At 39.2% G+C, this 27447-nt stretch overlaps 1 pseudogene; it reads right to left on the bottom strand.

Annotated features, from left to right (window-relative positions):
- Positions 1-1628: 1628 nt before the first annotated feature.
- The window catches only part of LOC137774077 (alpha-N-acetylgalactosaminide alpha-2,6-sialyltransferase 6 pseudogene), a 137495-nt pseudogene continuing 111676 nt past the window's right edge, over positions 1629-27447 (bottom strand).

The following is a 27447-nucleotide window of genomic DNA, read 5'->3' as shown; positions in this document are numbered from 1 at the left end:
TAGGTCTGGTTTCTCCTATTTTCTTCTATAGAAGACTACTTCAGTTTCCTCATCAGTAAAATGGAGATCATAATTGTACCTGTGCCATCAGGTATTAAATGAGCTAATACAAGTAAATTGTTAGTATAATGCCTGGTGCATAGTAAATAGTTAATATATGATGGCAAAAAAAGGCTGTAAGAGGCAGCTAACACACAAATATCTTAAAAATTTCCTACTAAATCTTTTTTTTTTTTTTCCCTACTAAATCTTTTAACGCTTCAGATTCAATACACGGTCTGAGCCTAAAGCTACAACTGCTATTTTTTGTTTGTTTGTTTTTGTTTTGTTTTTCTGGATCTTAAGTGCATTTATCCTTGTACACTCATTACAAAATCAGGTCTGGGGTAGTTGCGGGCCCCCACCTCCACCCCAATGTACAATGGCTCACTGCTAGCGGCCTTCTCCAGGAAGGCCTCCAATCTTCACTTCCAGGCTCCAGAAGAGCAGGGGCCAGACCCACCCCACCGAGGCCCAGCAATAAAGTGCCTTATGCAGAGAGAGGGGATAGAACCCAGGCCACACAGATCCTGGCTGGCCCCCTAGAACCTTCCCAGGCCCAGTTTGGGGGAGACTCTTGGACAACTCCAGCAGCTGCAGACAAAGGTGCTGCAGGAAGTCCCAGACTAGCTGGGATCCCCGCCTTTCTCAGCCCCCAAATTTCCTCCAGCCGGTGGAAAACCTCACTGCAGGATGGCCAAAAAGGGGCCTGGCTCTTTAAAATCCCAGCTATGGCAGCTGAGGGGCGGGGCTAAGGAAAGAGCTGAAGGTTTGTCCCTTCTTATCAGAGTCCCCCAAACCAAACCCTGGGGGACTCTATGAAAAAAAAATTGCCTCAAGTTTCTAGGAGGAGGTTGGGAAGGGAGCCTCAGACCCTCAGGGAGCTGAGCCCCCCAGCAAGGAGTGGTGGCTGGAGGGGCCATTCTTATGGAGGACAGACCCAGGAGGACAGACCCAAGGTGGTTGGTGGGAGAGGTGGGAGGGTTCTCAGACATCAGAACCTGACACAGGCAGAAGGATGCTCAGAGAGGGGGCAAGGGGTTTGTCCAAGGCCACTCAGGGCAGAGCAAAGTCCCAAACGCCAGCCTCCCACCCCTGGGCCCTCCAACCCCACAAATGCCCCAACCGGGCCTCCAGATAGCTCCCACCTCCACAAAACCTCTTTCTGGCTCTGGGAAGGGAGCGGGTAACACAAGAGTTCCCAGCTCCTTGGAACAGGACCCCACTGTCCCCAGCCAACGGGAAGTAATTTGGGGTCCATCCTGGGGCTCCGGACAAAGGAATCATGGGAAAGGACATGTCCTTAGCCTCAGATTACTCAGAAATAACCTGACTGTCTATGCTCAGACCCTGACTGGACAAGAAATACCCCCAACACCCGATTAACCACATAGAAGCCCAACTCCCTGATTTGGCCAAGAGATACTCCCAGGCCCTGAATGGCTGGAGGATTCACCCTCTTCAAGGCCCAGATTGACCAAAAGACACTCGGACCAGCCTTGATTGGCCAGAGATGGCCCTTGGTCGAGAGGCTGGGTGGAGAGCCACTTCTCCTGTGTCCCTTGTGAGGGTCCCACAGGCAGGGTGGCCTAGGTCCAGGAGGGGTGGGAGAAGGTGATTCTGTACAGCTGGGCCCAGGATGAGAAGACCCTCTTCTCCGTGATGAGTCGGTGGTGCCCTTGCTGCTAGGCTCATTCCAGATGTAGGTGATAACTCGTCCAGCCCCTTGGGCTCATAGTAGCGGTAGGGCATGTACTGCAGGCGGGGCTGCTGGCTGCAATAGTTGGGGGGGGGAGGTGCAGGGGGACCATGCTATAGACGTGCAATCGCCGTGGCGAACCAACCCATGCTCGACCGCGAATGGGACTTTTCCCTGACCTTGCCTGTCTCACCCCGGAAGAGGTCCACAAATTGGCGCATGCGGCCGAGAGGGAGCGCGCGGGACTCGGTGCGGGGCACACCAGGCCTGCGCACTGGGTGACGCGCGCCAGGCTGCCCTGGGGCTCCTGGATCTTGTTTGGGGGACCCCAGAAGATGAAGAGAGCTTCGGGGTCCGGCTGGCGAACTCCGGGGGCCTCCGCAGCACACAGAATACACTGGAACGGGCCATCACGCGGAAGGTGGTTTTGTTGCCCGCGTCGGCCGAGGAGCCCGAGGTGGGTGCCTCGTTCGCGCGGATTGTGCTCGCGGGATCTCGGGCCCAGCTTGGTGCCTAGCAGGTGGCTGAAGCTGGTGACAATCACGTACTGGTGGCACTGGGAAGGCCTCGTTTGGTTGCCAAGAGTGGGGGTGGAGCCATCGGTGATGCTGCATTTTTACAGGCTGATGGATGCGGGTCGGCAGGGAGCGTTAATGAAAGACCCCACTGGCACTGCTGGGAGTTTGTTGCTACTCGTCTGTCCTCAGCATCTGCTGAGGGGCAGGGGACAAGAGTCCTGCAGGCCGCCCAGGGGCAGGGGTGTGGGGCTACACTGGCTGAGGGGCCTCCGGCAAGTCATGTGACGTCTCTGAGCCTCCGTTTCTTCATCTGGCCCGGGGAGCGCCTGGCCCCTGTAGCCCCCAAGCCCCCTCACAAGGCGCGGGGAGCCCAGAGCCAGAGTTCACGTCGCACCGCTCTGGCCGCCCAGGCCCCGCCGCAGCCTCCTCTCTCCAGGTCCTAGCGCCGCCTTTCACCCCCAGGGCCCAGGCCTGGGCGGTGGGCCAACTGCTATTGTTTTAACGAGTTTTCATACCCTGTAACAAAGGTTGCCAGTTTTCTCAGCTCCAGATGACAGAGTCCTCATGACCTTTTCCCCTACTTCAGTGTAGACAATTTTGCATAAGTTAAATCTTTTTCAGTACCCCATTTCTGGTTCTAAACGCTGTGTGAATAAGAATCATTTAATTGACAGAGATGGAAAATCCCAATCAAGATGGCTTAACCCAAAAGAAGGTATATTGGCTGAGTTAACATAGCAGTTCAAGGAAGACGGGATTCAGGCATGGCTTGATCTACAGGCACACGATGTCATTGGAGCTCTAGTTATATATTTCTCTATGAAGTCCCTGGCTCTGCTCTTCTTCATTGATCAGTGTCATTTTCAGGCTGTCTTCCTTCAAGATGGTGAAATGACTGAGAGAAGTTAAAGACTCACCTGTACTTACCACACTATTCAGAGTGTAAATCCGTTCTGGTTGCTCCTATTAGAAGGATAAACTGAGGCATATTACAGTATTGAGGAGTTCATTTGAGCAAAAACAGATTTGACTTGGGCAGCACCAAAACGGAAGTGGTTAGTGCTCTACGGACAGGGAGAGACTTTTCTAGAGAAAGGGCAGAAGCAAAGTAAGAAAATTATTGATTGGCTGCAGCTTTAAGCCTAGTTGGCTATTTGTGATTGGTGGTCCTTGGCATTTTGATATCGTAACCTTGAGGCATTTACAGGCATAAGATTTTGGTTTGCTTATGAAGGCTGCCATGGTAATAGAGCCGCCTCCATCTAATGGCCTCCTCATTTAATAAGTTTGTCACTCATGAGGAGAGGAGTCTCCTTAAGAGGACAGAGATTCAGTGTCACAGAAGACAGAGATTTCATCTACCCTGTTGACTGCTTGTGACAGATACTGCAGACTGGATGCAAAAACTCCATTCTTATTCCTCTGTAATATCCTCCACTTCATTTTTGAGACAGGAACATTTAAAACAGTTTCTAAACTCCTTTTCAGATGATGTATTTATGCCAACAAAGCCATCCATGTAAGATTTGCAAGGTGGAAGGAAGCCAGTCTCTACTGTATTGCTTCAACGAGTTCTGAAGGTAAGCACAGTTGTGGAGATTTTGGTCTTCGTTTGTTTGCTTTTTCTGCATCAATGTTATTAGAGTTTCCAGTGTCCAATCTTGTGCCAGGAGGCAGGGCATAGGGCTTGAATTGTAGTCAAGGTGATGTGATCTTGGGGCCAACAGCTGGCTTCCTCATGCTGGGAACTTGAAGGAAACAGTGTGATACTTGAGTCAACAATTGAACCAGCACCTTCCTGATTACCCAGCTTTCTGGTAACAGGGAAAACAGCTGCCTCATTAGGCCAATTCTTTAATGGTGTTCTGGGAATCATTTCTAAAGACTGAGCCTTGGTCTGGCTCCTTCAGCCCCTCCAATGATTTTGTAAGCTAAGGACCCTGTACTAAATGCCTTTCGGCTTAAACTATCTAGAATAGTTTCTGTCATCTGCACCTGAATCAATGCCCCGCTATATTCTAAGTGTCTAGAACTATTGTTGATACATTGTACATATACAAAAATTATTTGTTACCTGGCTGATTTTTACCCCCAGAAACCTCTACCCCCAAATTTCCTGTTTTTTTTTTTTTTTTTAAATTGAATGAAATAAGATACCAGTACTGCCTCAAATTTTAGGACCTGGGTGATGGACTACACTGAACCCTGGAACTGAGGGTAGAGCATAGTAAACCATATGGCTGAGACCGAAGGGAGAAAAATTCCCTAAAGCAATTGAGGTATTTTTTGTGGAGAGCAGGAAGTACTACGAGTGGAGGCAAACAATGAGTATGTACTAGAGAAGCCTGCTTTTAAATAATTGTGCGCATTCCAGGAGATGATACTTGTTTACCTCGGCCAATTCTGTTTGTGAGACAAAAATACCACAGAGGGAATACTGAGAGAACAGTAAAAACAAATTGTTTGAGACAGTGCTATTTACACCCCCTCTTTCCCCATTAGCCACTCACCCCTTCTTCAGTAGTATCAGAATCTCGATTTTTAGCCTGCCCAAGTTAAAGATTTATTTCCTAATTTTGCTGCCCAAGTTAAAGATTTATTTCCTAATTTTCTTAGCAGCTAGGTACAAACAGGTGACTAAGTAAGGACAATGAAATGTAAGCAGAAGTTTCGTGTGTGGCTTCCACAAGAATTCCTTACAAGGGAAGAGGCAAACAGCATTTTGTCCCTTCCACTTTTTCACTTTGCTGGCCTGCAGATGTGATGGTTGGAATTCTGGCAGCCATTTTGAACAATGAGGTGCCCTTGTTGGTACAATGGAAAGAGTGGGTCATGATCTCATTATAATTATGGAGCCACTGTGACAATTCTGGGCAGCTGGTTTTCAAAATCCTTTTGTGATCGATAGGAAAACTTCTAACTTGTTTAAACCAGTGCTGTTTTGGAGGTTTTCTGTTCAATGCAGATGAACTCAATCATATCCAATAGAGATATAGTCAAGTCCTAAGGAATAGGGATGTGACTTTAAATTCTGTAGGGGGATGCACATTATAGACTTAGGAAAGAAGACAGTATTGGAAGAATTGGGCAAAATCAGAGATAAGAGGTGAAGAATGTAGGGCAGTTTTCACAGTGGCAAACATTAATATCATCTTGTTAATATTTATCTTTACAACTTTCTTTATAGCATCTGAATCTCCTTCCATTTTGTGAGTGTACTATACAGTCATCTAGACTGAGCCAATCAGACCACTCACCCTGGATCTTAAATCAAAAGCAAATGATACCAGGAAGGGAGAGCAGTAGAAACTTCTTGGTTGTGCCAGTCGAAAGTGGTGTCACCCAGTGTCCAGTGCCAATAACGTGGGAGGGTGCGATGTGGGATTAAGAGATTCGTGGTGGCAGCAACAGGGTTCCTCTTGGCAGTAGCTCTCCGGTTGGAGTTTGGCTGTGGTTCTGGCTGTGTCGTTGCTACATGATTCCTTCTCTTCTCCAGGCTCCTTAGTAATTCAAATCTGGGTCCTCCCCTTATAACATCTTTTAAAAACTCCTTTTTATTTGCTTACATCAGCCAGAGTCAGTTTGTGTCGATTGCTAAAGTGAACTCCTTCTGGTACACATCTTCTAATAATCATGCCGTATGTAATACTGCAAAGACAAGCTTTGATTTAAGTAAGAAATTTCAACCTGTCTTTTTTTCTGAATTGATTTTAAATAACATCCATATGTTTCTCCAGGGGTGAGAAGTCTTAGGAGCTTCTTTGATTAGTCTTTTTGCCTTTCTAAATTCATGTTTCAAAACCAATTCATTTAAACTTGAAAAAGATGAATTTGGATTGAAAGAATGAACCCATATGTTTCAAATGGATTTTGAATTTACCAAGAATAAGACTCCTTAAATCCACACTTGATAAATACCCATCTAAACCTGTTACAAATGTGACATTAATGTGTGTGTATTAAAGGAATGCAGAATAACTAGGACATAGTAGTATCTGTATTCAGTGAGGTCAGTCTTTCCAAAATTTTGTCCATTTGTCAAGGAAACTTCTATTAAGTGCCTGGCTCATAGTTGGTCCTTAATAAACGTTTATTGATAATTGAATTCGGTAAGAATAATAGGATGACTTTTATGGGATTCTGTTTATGTAGAATTCTTGTACCTTAGAAAGATGGAAATAATTTAGCAGCAGGAGGGTCAACAGCAGTAGAAAATGATATGTGAGCTGTAAAATTTATTACGCTGATTACACGATTGCTAGTAGAGGTTTTAAGCAGAGCACAATTCTGCTTTCCAGGTATTTAACATTTCAGTGTTCATTTCCAAGTGCACACCACCTCCTTCTCACTGCCAGAGTCAATAAGTATTTACTAAATAGGCATACGTGCAAGTTACCTTATCAGGTATACATTCGTAGTTTGTACCAAGCGTACTGTATTTCATCCCTTGAAGGACCATGCTTCCTGACTGTGCTATAGGTGGGGTATCATTATTTATTGAATGTCATGATTCATCTCCCTCATATACCTGTAGTTTGTTATGTGGATTAAAATTTGTCCTTAGTTTCTTTCAGACATACAGGTTGTCCATGGTTATAATAAAATGTCCTAATGTATAACAAAATAAGGTTTGAGAATCACTGTTTTGAGAGCTTTGTTACTGAACTATCGTTTTACATATTTTTTTAACATTTAAAAATATTTTTATTTTCTTTTACATTCTTTTTAACAAAACTCCTTTCATCTTTACCCCTCCCCCATTGTTATGAAAGGAAAAATCTGTACTTTTTGCTGTGTTTACTTGTTGGTGTTCCCTCCAAGACTGGGTGCTTCTCAAGGTCAGGGCTGATGGCATTTTTCTTTCATTATCATCTTGTCTGCAATATATTTGTAATATAATTGCCACTCAATAAAACTGTATTGTGTAGATATAACAGATGGAAATGGGCTTGAAGCTTTTTACTATGTGGGACAGTGCACATAGGTGGAAAGAACTCAGACTTTGGGATCAGAAACATAGTTTCAAATTATTCCTTTATTAATTATGAAATAAATTATACTACTTTCTTTATTACTTATGTAATGAGTAATATTACTGGCTCTTACACTCCTAGTCCTCAGTTAGAAAAAAGAAACGATGGGGGATTGAGAAGATTAATGGAAGTTATCGTATAATTTATTTAGCTCAGTGCCAAATGTACTATAGGCACACAGTAATGTTTGCTCCCTTTTTTATTGGCATTAATTCCAGGCAGTGTTAGGTATACCATTTTACTTAAGTAGAGAAAGCACTAGGTAGATAGTTGAGAAAACTGAGTTCTGAAATTCATTTTGACCTTGCATGAGTTTGGATAAAGCCCCTAAACATTCTGGGTCTCAGTTTCTTCCATCTAAAATGAGAATAACATCAGTCAAAGGATAGAAGTTATTAAAATTAATAAGGTGAAAAGCCTTGGAAAAATTTCAGTAACTACACACATAAAAGGTGTTACTATTTTTGTTTCTGTTTTAATTGTTCACAGCTCAATAAATTATCATTTGTTAAAATTAAATTATATATATACATATATATTTCTTTTGAGGCTAAGAAGATGTTACTAGTATGTCCCTTAGGGCTCCCAGAAAATGTTGATTTAAAACATTGAAAAATAATCTTAAGGAAGAAAGTACTGTGGTGAAAGAAGAGATTTGAAAGATGATTTTAGCTGTAAGCTTTTGGACAGATTGAAGAGAAGGCTAAGACAGGTGGTGAGGAATGGGTTTTGGAATACCAAATGTGAAATGACAAGGACAGGAACAGAGATTTAACTGTGGAAAAATAATAAGTCCTAGAAATGTATAAGTGATTTTCCAAAAGAAAACTGTTCAACTTGTCTTTGAGTGTAGAATTTTGCAATATGGTCTTTTATATACAACTAACCCTTGACTAATAAGGCGGGGAGCAACGTGTTTATTATTTCTCTTCATCTGGTAATAAACCTGTTGTTGTATTTTGCTCCATTGCAGCCAAACTCTCAAAGTTCTTCTCCATCCAATGCTTCCAATTCTTCACTGCCACTCTTCAAGACATTCTTTTTAGTAAGTGTTTCACACAAGAAAATGCTGTAAATGTTTGAAGAGGAAATCTTTATTTGTAAGAAGAGTATTAACGACTGTTCATTAGAATTTATGTTTAGAAGTAAAAACTCAGGCAGAGAGACATCCAAGGAAGATGAAAATTTCCAATTTGTGGGGTTGACACCCTAAGCACTTAAATACCTGCAATCCTCATTGTCATTTTTTAAAGGAAAGTGCCGGGCATTAGGACTGTCAACACACACTCTCTTTCAGTCACGTTGATAATTTTGAAAAATGGACATTAACTTCTCAGTTTCTTTTCTGGGAACTTCTGCCCACCTCTTAAAGGTTGGAATTCACCAAGGGTTTTTCTAGAGCCCCTTATTTCGTGCTCACATTCTGTCTGAGAGATCCTGGCTATTCTCATTATCTCTAACCTTTACTAAAGACTTCCAAATCGATGTCTCTAATCTGGACCTCTACAGTATAGTTACACAGCCCTTTGCTAACTAGATCTCTCCACAGGATGCCTTATAGGCATCTCTCTCAATACTTCTGAATATGAGCACTTTTGTTTCCTCTTAAAAATTTTCCCTCCTCCTGTATTTTCTATCTTATCTGATGATACTACTTTCCATCCAGCAGCTACACAAGAAATCGCTGCAGACCCCACCTTTCTTGCACACCCTGCCATACATACCATAAAATCTTGCCAACTTTCCCACCTCAATAGCTCTGGGATAGATTCTTTTCTCTTTGTCCTTATAACAAGGTTTTGGTTTAACCCTCATCATCTCAAGCAGTAGATTCCAAACTCAACTGCCTGCCTCTGGTCTTATCCCATTATGACTAATTCTTCATTCTGCCACCAGAGTGATCTTAAAACTCACATTTGACCATGTCACAGATTGGTGTATAACCCTTCAGAAGAGTCCTAACTCTTACAGGCTAAATATCAAACCCTTTAATATATATGCTGATATCAATATATAGCATATAGGGAACTCTATCATTTAGCACCCGCCAATGCCATCCTCACACCCTTTTCTGGTAGTCTCTTGCCTAGAATGCCCTTTCTACTTTCTTAGCCTACTGGTCTATGTGGAATTCCTGCTAATGTTATGAAACTCAGTTCAGGTTGCCTTCTCCAGGAAGCCTTCCGGACCCTCCTACTTGCTCTCACTGTGTTCCTCAGGAAATACTTTGCTCTGAGCTTTTCTCACAGTTTTGCACATCTGTCATTGCCTTCACTGCATTGCATTTTGATGACCTCTTTGTGACAACCTTCCAGGCTTGGTTGTGGGTGACTTGAGAACAGGGATCATAGCTTGTTCTCCTTTACGTCCAACATGCTTAGCACCAAGAGTTTGTACAGAATAATAACAAACTGTTTTTTTTCAATGGATATATTGAAGGACAATGAAATTATAAAAAAGAGGAACAACATCTTTTAAACATTTCATCTATGTTTTCCTGTTTGTTCTTCCTCAATTTTACTAATATTGTGATAGATAATTCACAGTGAACATAGGCTGTCTAAGGGGAAAAAAAAGAGACGGCCTTCTAAGCTGAGAGGTCATTTCCTTGCATTTCTCTAGATCTGAGATCTAATTAGATCTCTGAAGTTTAAGCCTAAGTCAGGGTAATTTGAAAGATAGTGTATATTTTTCTTACCTTTTCATTTTAATAGTCTTAGTACTAGTTGAACAGTTCAAAATCACTGTGGAAGTCTTTCTAAAAATATTTAGGTCATAATCATTTGAAGACAATTCTCATCTATTCTGTGGATCTGAGGATAGATGGCCTTATTGCCTTTCTATATTTTTTGCTTTGTATCATTTGTTTTTTTCTCCAGCAAGTTAATTTGCTGTACTTAATTCTATATTTAAAAATAGAAAATAAGTTTAAGTTGTCAATCTAAGCATAATATATTTAATGAAATAAATACAAATATTAAAATAAGTAGTCAGATGCCACCTTCTGGCTCTTGAAGAAAAGAGGAACGTAAATCAATTGTTGTACACAAACTGGCATAGTGAAGGTGACTGTCAGTTCCTTTGGGTTGATTTTGTCCCCCACCCTTAAACACATATGGTGTATCATGCCGTATCTTCAGGCTGTGTCAGCTACACATAATATAGCAATGGTAAGGAAGAAACACAAAATGCAAGACTTTGACCTTCAAAGTTACCTAATTTGCCTTTGCTCAAAAGCAGTTGTTAGAGCTACAGAGTTAAAAAGTCTTCTAAAGAAATGTAAATGGCCGTCTGTGCAACTTCAGTGTCAGGCATAAATCCAGAGAGCCAGGAAACATTGTCACCATAAATCCAAGTGGCAACATAGGTCCACAGAGCAAGGAGAGAATCGTATTTCTTTGGTAACTAGAGCTTAAGCTAGTTTCCCCCTAAGAGGAGGAAAGACTCTTTTACTTTCCTTCTGCTTCTTTTCAAACTCTGGGTACTACAAGCCCCCATCTTCAGGAAGGTGATTAAAAGTTATTTATATAAGGTGATAGAAGAGTTACATTTGAAATCTGTGCTCTGTGTATTCTCATCCAATTGATAATACAGCTAAGTAATGAATAGATTTTGTCAACAAAATGGGTTTTTGATGGTTGGGGAACAACTCTAGGATACCAGAATTTTTTGTCTGTGCCTATAGTTGTTATCAACTGATGTTTCAGAAAGATAAAAATAAGACTCAGGACATGTAGGATCTTGCTGTAGACAGCTGCAGGGAACCTTCCTAAGAATTTGAAAACCAATTTCAAAGAGCCCTCAGTTGTTTTGCTGTTAAATGTTGGAAATTTAAAGTCAACAATCCTTTGTTTAGCAAATCATCTTCATGAATTTCTGAGTGTGCAAACATGAACCTGGACATTATTTGGCTGGTGGGTGGAGAGCTGAACTGCACTGCGTAAGAAATTACTGGATAAGGCCAGACACTATAAAACTCTTAGAGGAAAACATAGGCAGAACACTTTATGACATAAATCACAGCAAGATCCTTTTTGACCCACCTCCTAGAGAAATGGAAATAAAAACAAAAATAAACAAATGGGACCTAATGAAACCTAAAAGCTTTTGCACAGCAAAGGAAAACATAAACAAGACGAAAAGACAGCCCTCAGAATGGGAGAAAATATTTGCAAATGAAGCAACTGACAAAGGATTAATCTCCAAAATTTACAAGCAGCTCAATATCAAAAAAACAACCAACCCAATCCAAAAATGGGCAGAAGACCTAAACAGACATTTCTCCAAAGAAGATGTACAGATTGCCAACAAACACATGAAAGGATGCTCAACATCACTAACCATTAGAGAAATGCAAATCAAAACTACAATGAGGTATCACCTCACACCAGTCAGAGTGGCCATCATCAAAAAATCTACAAACAATAACTGCTGGAGAGGGTGTGGAGAAAAGGGAACCCTCGTGCACTTTTGGTGGGAATGTAAATTGATACAGCCACTATGGAGAACAGTATGCAGGTTCCTTAAAAAACTAAAAACAGAACTACCATACAACTTAGCAATCCCACTACTGGGCATATACCCAGAGAAAACCATAATTCAAAACGAGTCATGTACCACAATGTTCATTGCAGCTCTATTTACAATCGCCAGGACAAGGAAGCAACCTAGTGTCCATCAACAGATGAATGGATACAGAAGATGTGGCACATATATACAATGGAATATTACTCAGCTATAAAAGGAAACGAAATTGAGTTATTTGCAGTGAGGTGGATGGACCTAGAGTCTGTCATACAGAGTGAAGTAAGTCAGAAAGAGAAAAACAAATACAGTATGCTAACACATATATATGGAATCTAAAAAAAAAAAAAAAGGTTTTGAAGAACTTAGGGGCAGGACAGGAATAAAGACACAGACGTAGAGAATGGACTTGAGGACACGGGGAAGGGGAAGCTGGGACGAAGTGAGAGCGTGGCATGGACTTACACATACTACCAAATGTAAAATAGGTAGCTAGTGGGAAGCAGCAGCATAGCACAGGGAGATCAGCTCGGGTGTGACCACCTAGAGGGGTGGGATAGGGAGTGTGGGAGGGAGACGCAAGAGGGAGGAGATATGGGGTATATGTATATGTATAGCTGATTCACTTTGTTATAAAGCAGAAACTAACACACCATTGTAAAGCAATTATATTCCAATAAAGATGTTTAAAAAAAAAAATTACTGGAGTAGTGAGTTGGAGGCTGTCTGGTAGAGACAGGAGAAGAACACAGAAAGTTGGGTCCAAAGTAGGCCATGATTGATGAGAAATTCCTCAAGGTAGGAAATGCCCAGCTGAATGTAGGGGAATGGTATCTAGTAATCAGTTTTAAGATTTTAAAAACGATTATATAGTTGGGACTTCCCTGGTGGCGCAGTGGATAAGACTCTGCGCTCCCAATGCTGGGGGCCCAGGTTCGATCCCTGGTCAGGGAACTAGATCCCATATGCATACTGCAACTAAGAGTTCGCATGCCACAACTAAGGATCCTGAGAGCCACAACTAAGGAGCCCACGTGCTGCAACTAAGGAGCTGGCGAGCCGCAACTAAGGAGCCTGCAAGCCACAACTAAGACCCAGCACAACGAAGTAAATAAATATATATTTAAAAAAAAATTGTATAGTAAACTTGGCACCCTTTGTTGCCCAAAACCTTCAGTAAAAATAGGCTCTCTGTAGATAACACAGCCTTGAGTTAGGCATATTTTAGAGAAATGAGAGAAATCAGAGGAATGTTGCATGTGATTTGAAGTAATGTAGAAGAGGAACAGGATAAAGTGAAACTAAACTTTTGACTGACTCAGGAAAAAGGGGTCAGTGGTAACTAGAAAAAACATAAGAAACATAAGAATGCCCTGAGAAATTAATGAACCAGGTTAAAGCCTTTTTATTGAAAATTTAGATGACTGGTTAAGCCCAGAAGGTGGGAGAACTTTCAATTTCAGGTAACTCTGTGGAAACTTACTATTTCACATATAAACAAACCCTTTAAAATGTTTTATGTAATTCATGAGTTGTACTGCATTCACAATAGTAACATCTAATGAAGCCTGGACAAATGAAAAATAGATCCACTTGGATTTGCATTTTCTTCTATATAGTATATGTGCTTTGAGAATAATTGTTTTTAAATTTAAAAATCCTGCATTTTGTCCTCTGGCATTACTTTTGAATCAAATGTAATTGGGTATGCGTTGGTTTTTAAATTAGAGTTCAGTGGTCTACAAACATTTCCACTGAAGAATTAGTTTTTCTCGCAAAATCTTAAATGAAAAAAATAAGTTTAAAAAGGATAAGATGATAGAACTACTATAGCTAAATTAAAGGGCAGATGATCAAGCTACAGGTGAAATTATATTAAACAGTTCTGCAGGCTGAGAGGAAATAATAATTAATAATATCGGGTGTGTCCTGATCTTCTCCAAGTCCATCTTACCCTCCTGTATTTTCGAATTTGCTCAGAATAATAACCTCATGAGACAACATTTGACACAGTTAACCACAATTTTATGTCTGTCTTTTATTTGTTATCTGGAAGATTTAAAAAATTATTTCACTGCTTTTGTGTCTTTCTCTTAACAGATTTTCTTTACCCAACTTAATGTGTGCCCTTGGTCTTCATTGCTTCCCATGCAGCCTTTAATGGTCCCCAAGTTGTAACTGAACCCACGTTGCCCATCTTCCCTAATTCTCTTCTGAATCTTCCCCTTGTTTCTCCCTCTGTGTTCTTCAGTTTGTGCTCTGTCCCCCATTCTCTCTCTGCTCTGCCTCCTGAAAGCCTATAACTCATTCAAAATTCCTTCAGCATTGCTTCTCCTATAACCACAAACTAACCCCCCATAGCTGCTCTAAAAGGGAATGCTACTCACTCATTCTTTTAATAAGTACTTATCTTTGGTTTTGGCCTTGCCGCGCAGCTTGTGGGATCTTAGTTCCCCGACCAGGGATCAAACCCGGGCCCCCTGCAATGAAAGTACCCGAGTCCTAACCACTGGACCACCAGGGAAGTCCCTTAATAAGCACTTTTGAAGAGCTTGTCATGTCATCAGTTTCAAGCAATGCAGATGGTACTTGTAAAATCATGTTATGGAAAAAACTTAACTGAATTAAATTGAAATATTGAAAAAGAAAATATGAACAACATTCCGTCATAGAACACTTCACAGAAGCCTAAATGTTATAGAAAATCAAGGTGATCTAAATGCCAGTGCAGACTAGAGTTAGATTAGAAAAGATTCAGAGTTAGAAAGAACACCTAACAAGGAGTCAGAATTAATTTACCAAGAGCAAAATGTGTTGGGCCATCTCATTTCAAATTTTTGTCATTGTTACTGAAATGAGAGGTCCAAAAAATGATGTAGACATACTGTACTTGGAATTTTGAAGGCATTTTACAAGACATCTGACAATTTTCTTATGGATAAGATAAACTATAAAATGTATATGATTGCAGCTTGGTAAACTTATTAAATGACAGAACCCAAAGAATACTGATGATGGGTCTATATAGGGAAAGTTCTATGCTTCTCCCCTCTTTCCTTTTATATTTTATCATTTTAGTTATTGACTCAAATGGACATATAAAAAGCAAGCTTATTAAATAAATGTAAAGATAATACAAAGCTGGGAGGATCCCTCCACCCCAAAGGTACGATCTCCTGGACTAATAAATCAGATACAAAAAAAGATAAAATATTGAATATTTATTATTATAGTGGTCTATACTATTGACTGTAGGCCAGCTGCCCAAATAAAGGGTGGAACTGAGGGGCTTACCAGCAGCAAATTGTGAAAAGGCATGGTTTTCAGGATCCACTGATTTCAAGATTAGTTAGCAGTGTAATGCAGCTCCCAAACCCAGTTAATTCTAGCTTATTGCCAAGGATTGAACTATGTCTCCCCTTCCCCCCTCATTCTTATGGTGAAGTCCTAACCCCCAGTGTGATAGTGTTTGGAGATGAGGTCATGAGGGTAGAGCTCTCATTATAGGATTGTGCCCTTATAAGAAGAGATACCGGAGAGCTTGCTCTCTCTCTTTCTCTGCTTTGTATGGACACACGGCGAAGGTCATCTGCCAGCCAGGAAGAGAATCCTAACCAGAACCCGGTGATGCCGGCACCCTGATCTTGGACTTCCACCCTCCAGGACTCAAACAAAATTTCTGTTGTTTAAGCCACCGAGTCTTTGCTATGTTCTCATGGTACCCTGAACTAATACAATTAACCTGCACAAATAAGATCCTTTGATCTTAAAAAAATTTTTTTGTTTTGAAAGCCTCTGATTACATTTAATCTGTTCATTTTATTTTTGATATATTCTCAGTTGTTCATGGCTCATAATGTCCTTCTGAAATTGAGCCCCTAGGACAACTCAAGTCACTAATTACGTAGCAAGCTCGCCCTCAGACTTACTCTCTGGAGATGAGAGTACAGATTTTTAAAGGGGCACAAGTCAGACCAAATAACTTGACCTTACGTGCAGGTCTAATATGTCCTGGTAAGCACATTTATACTATGTATAGTTGACAAAAAATTTGTTTTCTTAGCCATGAACTAGAATATAGACGCCTCTCGAGTCACAGTCAAACAGGTATTGGGGGATAGGGGTTGAGGATAAAGTTGCACGTGGAAACAATGGAGAGTTTTCATGGATGCAGGGTCAATCTAATGGTTTGAGTTTGGGACCTACATGTTAAGAACTTGAACTTTTTATTCAACATAACGCACTTGGACTCTGATTGATCTTCTGTAACAGCGAATGAACTAAATAAGTTGAAGAACTATTTCTGAAATCCATCTTCATATTCATTTCTTCAACACTTGTGAAAATGTCGCTGATGGCACTCGATGAATTTCTGCGAATTCCCTTTTTTAATACCTTAGTAAGGAAGTGTGAAAGAAACCATGATCAAATTAATGCTAAAACATTTCCATAGGCTAGAAAAAAATCTGCCTAGAAATCAGGCCTGGAGGAGGAACAAGCCGCCCAATGTGAACTTTTGGTTGCTGTTGAGCGTTTTTGTTTTTCTAAATGTGGGCCTGCGACGGAGAGGTGAGAGCCGTGGTCTCTCAGGAAATCCTGTGCTTCTTGCTATCTTGGCGCTGGAGTGTGGTAAATTGCTAGAGGTGGTATACAACATATGGAAGAGGAATGGATGTGATGAGACAGACATAATTTATCTGTCTTTCTCATTTCTCTGCTATTTTCCCACTCCTTCCTATTTATAAATATTGTCAAATTTCATCTACTTCCCCTCTCTTTCCTTCTGGATTTGATAACATTGATGTCTCCTAATCCTTATTAATTCTGATTTGATTTTCAAATTTAATTTGCTTTTGAGGAAAGAGGAAAGGAAGCAAACAGGTGCACTAAAAACCATAGAAGTTAATATAAACATTAATGCAATGGAATAGTGGGGTTTAGACTGCACTCAAGCTAGAGAGCCAGAGATAAATGGAAAGGAGAGAAAAAGCATCAAGGCAGTGGGACTTCTCATCAGATTAATCTCCAGCTATGGTTCGCATTTCTCAGTCAAGATTCTAGAGTTAACACGTGCAAGAGGACATTTTCTGCTATATGGAGATGCACAAAAAGGCTTCCTTTGGCACATTCTCTGAAACCTTTATCCCACCATAGGGAATTTGACCCAAAGAGCATCTGATCCACAGGACAGGTGACCTGTAGGGTTTCTGCAAAGACTCACATACAGAGATGGAGGGTTAATTTCCCCAGTGCTTTAGAGAACCTCTGGTGACTGGCAACAAAAAACCAATAGTTTAGCCAATGTTGGATATTCTTACCCTAAATTCAAAATATTTCTGTGCCTTATTCATTTAATATTTAAGAGACATGTACCACACATTCTTCAAGGAAAGCCCTGAAATGTTTTCGCATGCCCATTTGTAGTTAATTACTGCTCCCACCCACAACTCACGGCATCAACTGACCTGCTTTCTGTTTCTATAAATTTACCTTTTTTGGGCATTTCATATAAATATAAGTAGGCAATATGTAGTCTGTTGTGTCTGGTTTCATTCACTTAGCATAATGTTTTTTGAGGTCCATCCATGTATGGATAGTTTATTCATTTTTCTTATTGAATAATATTTCATTATACAGGTATACCACATTATGTTTACCCATTCACCAGATGATGGACATTTGGATTTTTACAATTTGGGTTATTGTGAATAATGGTGCTATGAACATTTAAGTCTTTGAATGGACATATGTTTTCATTTTTGGGGGTAGCTTTCTAAGTGTGGAATTGCCAGATCATATGGTAAGTTTTCTTTTTTTTTTTAACAACTGAATCATATGGTAAGTTTTCTTTTTTTTTTTTAACAACTGAATTGTTCACATTTTTTCTCAGTTTTATCGAGATATAATTGACCTATATATTACCATTTTTATCTCAGGAAAGCAAGCATTTTATTTCGTCTAAAAAAATAATTGACATACAGCACTGTGTAAGGTGTACAGAATAATGATGTGACTTACATGTATCTTGAAATAATTACCACAGTAAGTTTAGTTAACATCCATCATCTCATAGAGACAAAAAAAAAAAAGAAAAAAATGTTTTTTTTTTCCTTTTGATGAAAACTCTTAGGATCTACTGTCTTAACAACTTTCAAATATACCATACCGTGGTGTTAGTCATCATGTTGTATGACAGCCCCAGTGCTTGTTTATCTTTTTTTTTTTTAAACAAGTGTTGCCTTGATTTTATTTATTTAATTATTCATTTTAATTTTTATTGGAGTGTAGTTGATTTAAAATGTTGTGTTAGTTTCTGCTGTGCAGCAAAGTGAATTAGTTATACATACACATATATCCACTCTTTTTTAGATTCTTTCCCCATATAAGTCATTACAGAGTGTTGAGAAGAGTTCCCTGTGCTATACAGTAGGTCCTTATGAGTTATCTGTTTTACATATAGTAGTGTGTATATGTCAATCCCAATCTCCGAATTTATCCCTCCCCCCTCCACGGTAAGTTTTTGTTTTACTTTTGAAGAAACTGCCAAACTCTTTTCCAGAGTGGCCATACCATTTTACATTCCCACCAGCTGTGTAGGAGAGATCCAACTTATCTACATCTTTGCCAATACATGGTTTTGTCTTTTCATTGCAGCCGTCTTAGTGGGTGTGAAGTATCTTATTTTGCATTTATGGATATAATTTTTAAACTTAGTATCATCAGTCCTGACTTGCTTTTAAAGATCTAGGTCCACATTTTCAGCAACTTGCTATTTATTTCCCCTTGGATATTTCACAGTTACATATACGTGGGGGAAAGCAGACCTCTCTACTGACTCCCTATTATTGGTTTACTTTTAGAAGTCCTTATTCTTTATGATAGTATCATAATTTTCCCTCCAAGTTTTGAACATTTCAAATCATCCTTTATGCTTTCTCTCCTCAGTTCTTCATATTTAACCAGCCAGTAAATTCTACAAATGATTTCTTTATATAACATTTGCTTCCTATTCTCGTCACCTCAATTCAAGTTTAAACTATTGCTGAAACATTTTGCTCACTGTATTTTATTTCCACTGCTCACTGTTTTGGGACTACCAAGATACGGTAATTTAAATTGAAAAATATTTTTGGTCATATCCCATTAGGGACTCAAAATTATTTAATGTCCCCTTAATCTCTTTAGCAGAACGTTATTTCTTAGTATTGACACTATAGGGCTTAGACCCAACTTTTTCATCTGGAGAAACTCTTTAGCTCTGGTTACACTGAGACTCTTCTGAATATGTCTTTGCATTTCAGTCTGGAGGTTTTAGTGAAACCTGACCTTATCCACCTTACTAGGAATTACCTTCCTTTGTCTTATCTACCTCTTTACCAATCCTTAGGAACGATTGAAGTCTCACTTTCTAAGTGAAGGTTTTACTCACTGCCCATGCCTCTATGAGCTATTTCAATTTGTGCTTCCATGGATGTATGTATTTAGTACTTTGAATACTTACTGTGAACCAGGCTTTGTGCTAGGTGCGGGAATACAAAGTGGGTTAAGACACGGTACCTTTTCTGGAAGAGAATAATTTAGTGTGATGAAGCAGATATATAAAAAGACAATTACAAATAATATATTGCTGTAGTAACAGAGCAGTGGACAGTATGTTTTAATATAAACAGCAAGCAGAGGTACAAAGGCCAGTTTGAATTAGGCTGGGTGTGGCTGTAGGTTTAGATAGAGGTGATAATTGAACTGAGTCTTGAATAATGCCTAGTAATGGGGGTCAGGCATGTAGCAAAGGCACAGATATAACAAACAGCCTGGTGTAATTGGAAGGTACCAGCAGAAAGGGTTTATTGACACGTGAAGTATCAGGCAGAGATTAATGACATTGAAACTAGAGCAGAATTCAGAGACCGAGGCAGAAAAGGTCCTTTTTCTCTTGCTGACAATCCAGACTCTATGCTGTGGATAGTGTGACCCCAAAGGACTTTAAATAGGGGAGTGAAATGGTCAGTTTCGTGTTTTATGCCATCTATTTTGGCCACTGTGTGAGGGATACTTTTGATCAGGACAACTTGTTGAAAGGGAGACTAGTTAGGAAATATTTCAGTGTTGACTAGGTGAATGCTTAAGCTATAGCAGTGCTAATGGTGATTAAGAGAAAGGGATGACTCTGATAAATATAATTTTTCTGTAACAATCTCTGACACAGGAATCCCTGTACAAGTAAAAGTGTCTCGAACTGTCCTAGCCAGTGCCTTTTAAGAGAGTTCTGTAGGTCACCGGTGATATTTTTATTGCATAATTTTTAATTAATGAGGGACTACTCCTTGAGATGTATCTTAGTTAAAGTCTTGATTTGTAAAGTTCTTCAGTCCTTAGAAATGTCCTTAGGATAGAATTTTAACTGTATTTCACTAGCTCTAACTGTTTTGATCAGGACACTTTGAAGAAATTTTCCTCTACCCTTCTAGGTTCTTCTTAGCTGGTCTAAGAATTAAATTGACGTGAGATAGATTAATAGGAGAAAATCAGAAGTTTAATAACCTAGCTCTATTCTGGGAACAGGCTCTCTAAATTCTTTTAGGCAGTTAGAGGGAAGGTCAAAGTTTCTTCCTGAGTCTTTTGGGCCTTGATTGTTTTCAGCTAGAAATAATCCACATGCCAAAGATACACTTTGGGTGCAAGTTTTGCTTCCCTATACCAGTTACAGTAAGCAAATTTCTGGATCACATAACTGGACAATCCAGGGGTACAGCTGGAATCAGCTCTGTCTGGATCAAGCTATTCAGAAGATATCTTCAGTGTTCACACTCTGTTTTCCTCTAGTGTAAGTCCTCTCTACAAGTAAGCCAGATGGCCACTATCTTTGGCAAAAATATAAAGAAGCTTTTGTTTGGCTTAGTTTGACTCACTGTTCTGGGGGCTACTGGGTTAGACTAATTGGTTGGAACTGAGTCAGCCCTGGCTCTGGAGTGGGAGGAAGATCAGGCTTGCTTGAGCCTCATGAAGTGGGCTTTCCACAGGAAAAAAGTTCTCTAGTACCAGACAGAGTGGGGGAGACGAAGTCAACACATGCCCACTACAGTCATTTTTGTCACTATAGGAAATTGAAGTATAAAATGAATGCCATTCTTTTGGGGCAATTGAAATAGTGGGAATTTATAACATTGCATATTCTACGTTCTGGCCTTCCTTTCAGTACCTAGAAATGTGGAACTTTGGAGAACGCAACTGAGCCTAAACTCTCAGATGTGCTTTTGTATCTGCCATATTCACTCCTATATTTGCCAGTCCAACTACACATCCAGGAAGATTCTAAGACCTGACCCTGATACATATTCCCAGAGAATCTGCATTAAACAAGCTTTTGAAATACAGGGTTCTCAGAAAGAGAACAGGTATATTTTAATGGGCCATCTTTAAATATTTTCTGAATGATAGAAAAACAAAACCTTGTGAAACATAAAGGTTTAGTATAAATTTGAGTAGACTGGAAAGTAATATAGTGTACACCTTGACTAGCTTCCTGGTAATAGAAATGCGATAGTAAATGGGAACATGAATTTGTTGGACTTAAACCCTATAAAACAACTTTTATAGTATCAACCTACAGAGATGTGAGTAATTTAAAAATTGTGTATTTTCTGTTGATTCCTTTATCCTATACTGCTTTACTCATAGTCTTCTATTTTCACTTCCCTAAAACTAAACAACTGGTGAAATAAATATGATTAGAATTTATTACTATTTGTCTGGTATAAAAAAAAATCTATTCCCTAGGTTTTAAGGGATAATCTAAATGACAATGGAATGTGGTGACGATCATTAGGAGTTAAAGATACTGTTTTAAAAATTTTAGTGTTTCCTTAGAGCTCTAAACTTTCATCATTGTATTTCTAATGTATTAAATTAGGTATTTTATTTTCAGAATAAAATTTCACAACACCACGTTTGCAAGTATATCTTATATCAGCACATGTTCATCATCAACATCAATCAAATTATCTTGAATTTAAAAAATGCTTAAAACATGATACTAGTATTCATACCTTATAAGAAACTGCATAAAGTTGTGAAGAAGACAAACATTTGGAGTCAGATCTGAGACTGAGCCTTAGTCATTCCACTTGTTTGCTGTCTCACAAGATTTTTATAAATATTAAATGGGATAACCTGTATGAAAGCTACTAGCTTAGTGACAGGAGAGCATCTTGTAGATGCTCAAAATAATTTTCTTTCCTTTTTCATTCCTATTTTCCTTTCTCTTTTTTTCTATTCCCTTATTATCTTTCCCCCTCCTTTCTCTTCCATTTTTAAAGATCATTTTTCTTATCATTTCTTGCTTCTCTCAGATTAGCCTTTTCTGTCTTTTGTTCTTTTGTAACTCATTTGAGAGCTTCAAGCTCACGTCCTTAAAGATATAAGTCCAGTAGAAAAGAGCCTTTCTCTACGGAAGTTCCTCCCACAAGTTCAAGGATTCACTCTGATTGGACACTTGGTGTCTACTCCTAAGACAATCAGTGCTTCCAAGCGATGTGGTGTGCTGACCGATACAACCTGTGTCATCTAGTGCAGCCGTGAGAATGTGTGGGAGAAATATGGGATAGAATGATTCCTTAAAGGAAATTTCAGGTATTTCTATCAGAAGAAAATGTTTGGAAGCTGGGTAATTAAAACCCAACAAGCATTCATTACATTTTCTTCCTTTACGGAGCTCACAGTTTAGTTGAAGTGACAAAATGCATCATATATACATCGTTCTTCAGTTCTTTTCTGGGCCACTTTCTTTTCCCAGTCTATATAGTTCCTCACTTTCTCCTGTGACTCCAAATACAATGCATGAGCTAATGGCGTCCAATCTATATTTCCAATACAATTCTCTCCTGAGATAAAAATCTGTATATACATCTGCCAACACCTCCAATCAGATACCTAGAGGGAATTAAAAATCTCAACACATGTAAAATGGAACCATTTATCTTCCCCAACAAACCGATGCCTCCTCATGTGTTCATTACCTTCTACTCAGATGCTGATCCCAAACTGGGTTTTCATCCTTATTTCCTCTATATCCCTAATTTTCTAAATGTCTTGGGTCTTTCCACCTAACTACCCTAGTGCCATAACCTTGTCCTGGCTAACATCTTTCCCCCTCTGGATTCCTATAATTGCCTCCTAAATGATCATTCTGACTCCAGGCTTGTTCCTCTTTAATCCATTATATGCAGCTTTTAAAAATTGTCCTCCAAATGACCAAATTTGGTTATACTACATCTCTGCCTGAAGGTATTCAATGGCCCCAACTGCCCTCAAGGGAAGCCCAAATTATTACAGGCCTTCATTATGTGCTTTCTGCTTTCATCTTTAGTCCCAATTTTATATTACTTCCTCTCCCTTACCCTGGTTTTCACCACTAAACCCTATTCTGTCCTCCAGGCTTTTATACCTGTTGATCCCCTCTCCGGATTATTTTTCTTCCCTCTTTTTGTTGTATTGACACCATTAAATCATTCATTCTTTGATTCTCTCTACTCCTTTGTTTCCATTTTACTAAACTCACTAGATTTTCCACATGCTTCAGGTACCAATTTTGTCTCCTTTAAGGGCTCTTTATCTTCTAAGATCAAGCATGTTGTTGTCCTGTCCTGGAATAATCAGTAGGAACCTCAAGATTTCCCAACTAAAGGTCTGCGTCATCTTCCCCATTCACTTAATTCTCCTTGGCAGTCTCCATTTCAGTTGATGACCTTTCACCCACTCAGATGTCTGTATTAAATTCTGGGAATTATCCCTGATTCTTCTTTCTTTGTTAGACGCACATCCAATGAATCTCCAGAGTTTCCTAATTCTACTACCTGAATATTCCTCAAATGTCATCATGTTTCCTCCCATTCCTACTACCGCTGCCTTAGTTTAGATCCTCATTATGTCTCATAACAAAAATAGCTAATGTTCATTTTTATGGGCCAGCACTCTTTTAAATGTTTCCATGCATTATCTTAGTTAATTCTCATAGAAAATTCCTTTGAAATAAAGAGTACTGTGATTGTCTCTACACAGTTGAGGAACCGGAAGGTTGAAGAAGTTTGGCAACTTGTCTAAACCCACACAGCTGCTCTAGGGTTCTTGCATTTTTATAGGGCCTCTAAAATACAAAGACTAATGGAGTCCTTGATCTTGTAATAGTTCCTCTTCAAATCAGATACTTGTTTTTAAACACTTTCTTGAATTTTAGTCATAATATGTCACATAGCTTGCCCCAAATCCTGCATTTTATATTGAAATCATTAAAAATATTGTCTGTGACTCTTTCATGCTGAAATTGAGGCCACCTTTCCAAGTGAATTTGGGTCAAAAGAGTAATAATCAGAAACAGCTACTGAAGGCAGAACACTTTCTTCTCTCTCTTCCCTTTCTACGGTGACATAAGCTTCCTTAGAGCTTTTAATCCTCAAACTCTGGAAGGGCTTCAGCAGACTTAACTATTTTGTTTTTTAACCTACCTAAAGGAAAACTCAAACAGTGCTTCTCCAAATAACCACGTTCTCATTTTCCACCTTACCCTTGCTAGCTCATTAGATGTCCACTGCTCTCCTCCCAAGCAGCTTTCCTAATTATGTCAGTGGTGCACAGCTTGCCTTCTTAAAGACTGTGTTTTGCACTCCATTCATGCCATTTCACTGGAGAGGAAATCTGCATCCATGCTCCAGTGGAAGCCATAAGGTCACCACGTGAAAACTTGGAGGGCAAAAAGTGTTGTCAGTAATGAGATCTTAGGCATTTGGAAGGTTCACAGGGTCCTTTGTACAACACGGAAAAATCCCTCTGTTTCCTCTGGTGCTGTTTCATGCTAATTTCAGAACATCAGCCAGTATAAGGCATCTCAACTGAAACTTCAGTTCACAGTGGAGCCCCTTTCATCCTTTTTTGCAGCTAGGCAGTTAGATTTATCTTGTTGATCTCTGGAAAAAAGGAAAAAGGAAAAAAGAAGCACGGTCACATGAATATAACAGAGGGAACAAATTGCTCCTAACACTCTTCTCCTGATTAAAATGAAAAGGGAAAGTTGTTTTTCAGTGGGGTACACATCATTAGGGTTATTTAATATTTGAAAATTATGTGACATGCTAAAACTCTAAAAGTTGCTGATAAAGGCTGAACACAACAAATAGATTATGTCACAATTACAGGGATTTTCATCACTTTGCCATTGATTTTTGCCTTGTGACTCCTCTGGTTATATCCAGTGAGGGAGCAGAAAGCCAAATTCACCTAAATTTCTCTATTTGTGACCTGTTTGATCCTACCACAGAAGAGAAAGAAATAGAGATGGAGTAAAGGAAATAATTGACTCTCTGACCTCATACTGTGTACTGTGTTGCCACTGCATCACATTTAAACTGTGAAATTTGATTTTAAAACAGATATGCTTGGGAAATTCTGGAATTGTACTCCCAGAGAGTCGCCTCATTATATTTTGCATTGTCCTAGTTCTAAAACGTTGTGATTACACTTCTAGGGATGTGCTTTCACGGTACAGGAAAGAAAGAACACAGGTAAACTTCATATTAGATTGGACTCTTAACTCCCCAGCCCCAAATATTTGCATTGTAGAATCAAAGAAATTCTAGCAAAATTATCTAGTTTAATTCCCCACCTGTAGGCTGAAGAGTAACTAAGATTCTTGCTCTCTGCTTGTTCTTCATTAGTCTTTTTTAAAAAGTGTTTTCTGTTGAGAAATGAGTCATAGTCTTAACTTTGCCAGTCTTACAAGTGAGGAATGAACACTAATCCTGTGTCCCCCTTGCTCTTACATAAGGCGGTCAGTGAAAGATCCTTTGAAATTGAGAAATTGTTTTATAGAGCACAAACCATGGAATCCACTGTACCGTGTTATGATTTAGCAGTTATGTTGGTTTAAAACACCAAATCATCTATTTTTCAACCTTGTTGATGTCATCCTATAGACAGGGCGTTAGTATAAAACCATTTGTGAAATACTGGCATGTAAAGGGTAGTATAAATCATAGCTTGAATAAGTGGTGATTTTTATTTAAGGATCAAGATTTTACCTAGTTTCTTATTTACTTATGTCATTTTCACTATTATTGGACAAGGTTAAATGATGTACTTCTCCTCACTTCCTCCTCTTCTTACCTAACTACCTACCTAACTTTTCATGTTTCCAGTGTGGCATCATGTATTATTTTTTTGGAGAAACTTTATCTGACTTGTCCCCTGATCCCCCCCACGTCCTGCTGATACCATTTTACATTGCATGTTGTGCTTTCCTTTGTAGCCCTTGTCAAAGGTGTAGTTATATACAGACTTGCAAATTTACTAGTATAACGTTTGTCACTCCCAGGAAACTGTGAGCCTAACCAGAGTGGAGCTATGTTTATTTTGTTCAGTGTCATATCCTGTAGTGCTGGGCAAATCTATAAATGATTTCCGAAACCCTACTTACCACTTGACTCAATGCTTAAAGCAGAATTTATAACAAGAAACTCTTTCACTCAATTCTAAACATTTGGAGGGAGGAATCACAAAGGCTACCTTAGAGAAGAAAGATGTAATCTGCAAAGGACCAAGAGTGAGATTAGCAAGATTTATTAATGGACACAAGAGATACTAAAAGTAAATTATGCAATATTTCAGGAGTTTTGCAGGAAAAATATTTTAAGCCTAGAATCTCATACTCAGCCAAAATTGCATTTAATTTTGAGCATAAAAGAATACATCTGGGGATATTGATAAATTCAGAAGGTTTATCATTTGCACACTTCTCCAACAAGGATTACTGGAGGATATACTTTACTAGTCCAAGGTAACTATGTACACACACATATACACCCTATGCCTTTCCTCTCTGCCAACACAGTCATGCAAAAATCACTAGTAAACCTGGAAAACAGAATCTAGGACCTATACCTGGAAGGTGTTTGAACCAGACAGTGGCAGCTATGGGCATACTTGGGGATAAGGGGAGAGAAAAGTTATAGATATTACCTCGATGTTGGTACTATTTTAATGAGTTTGCTCAAAATTTAGTCATAACCATTGTAACGTATAGAAGGAAAATTTCTATATCACCTCAGGAAAAAGAAAAATCTCTTAATGTAACAAAGGGAGAAAGAGTGGGGGAAAGCATAATAGGGTGAAAGGTGTCAAGATAAGATCAAATATAGTGGTAATTAAAATATTTAAAAGAGAAGATGCAGAGAATGTGTTCAAAAAAGATCCAGCTCTACAATGTTAACAAGAGATACACCAAACTAAAAATAAATATAAAATTTAGAAATAAAGGGACATAAAGGAGTGTATCTGGCAATGGTAAGAAAAGAAAGCATATGTATTACCTTTAATATTGAACATGGAAATTAATACAAAAAACTAAAATCTTACTAGGTGAGGGGTGTATTATAAAAGATATAATTTACTGTGATGTGAATCTTGATTCTTTATAGTAAAGATTGAGTCTTTATATTAACATGGTAATCTTTATATTAATTATTTCATTAACAATCACGTTAATTAATAACATTAGTAGGCTTTATTTGCTTCCTTATAAATTTTTCATACCAAAAGAGTAAAGAACTTGGTAAAAGTCTTCATGGATGGCAGAATGTGTCTGGAG

The sequence above is a fragment of the Eschrichtius robustus genome, chromosome 12 (genome assembly GCF_028021215.1).
Source record: "Eschrichtius robustus isolate mEscRob2 chromosome 12, mEscRob2.pri, whole genome shotgun sequence".
NCBI classification, from domain to species: Eukaryota; Metazoa; Chordata; class Mammalia; order Artiodactyla; family Eschrichtiidae; genus Eschrichtius; species Eschrichtius robustus.
The sequence above is the reverse complement of the archived record's forward strand: the minus strand, read 5'-3'. Positions and strand labels throughout refer to the sequence as shown.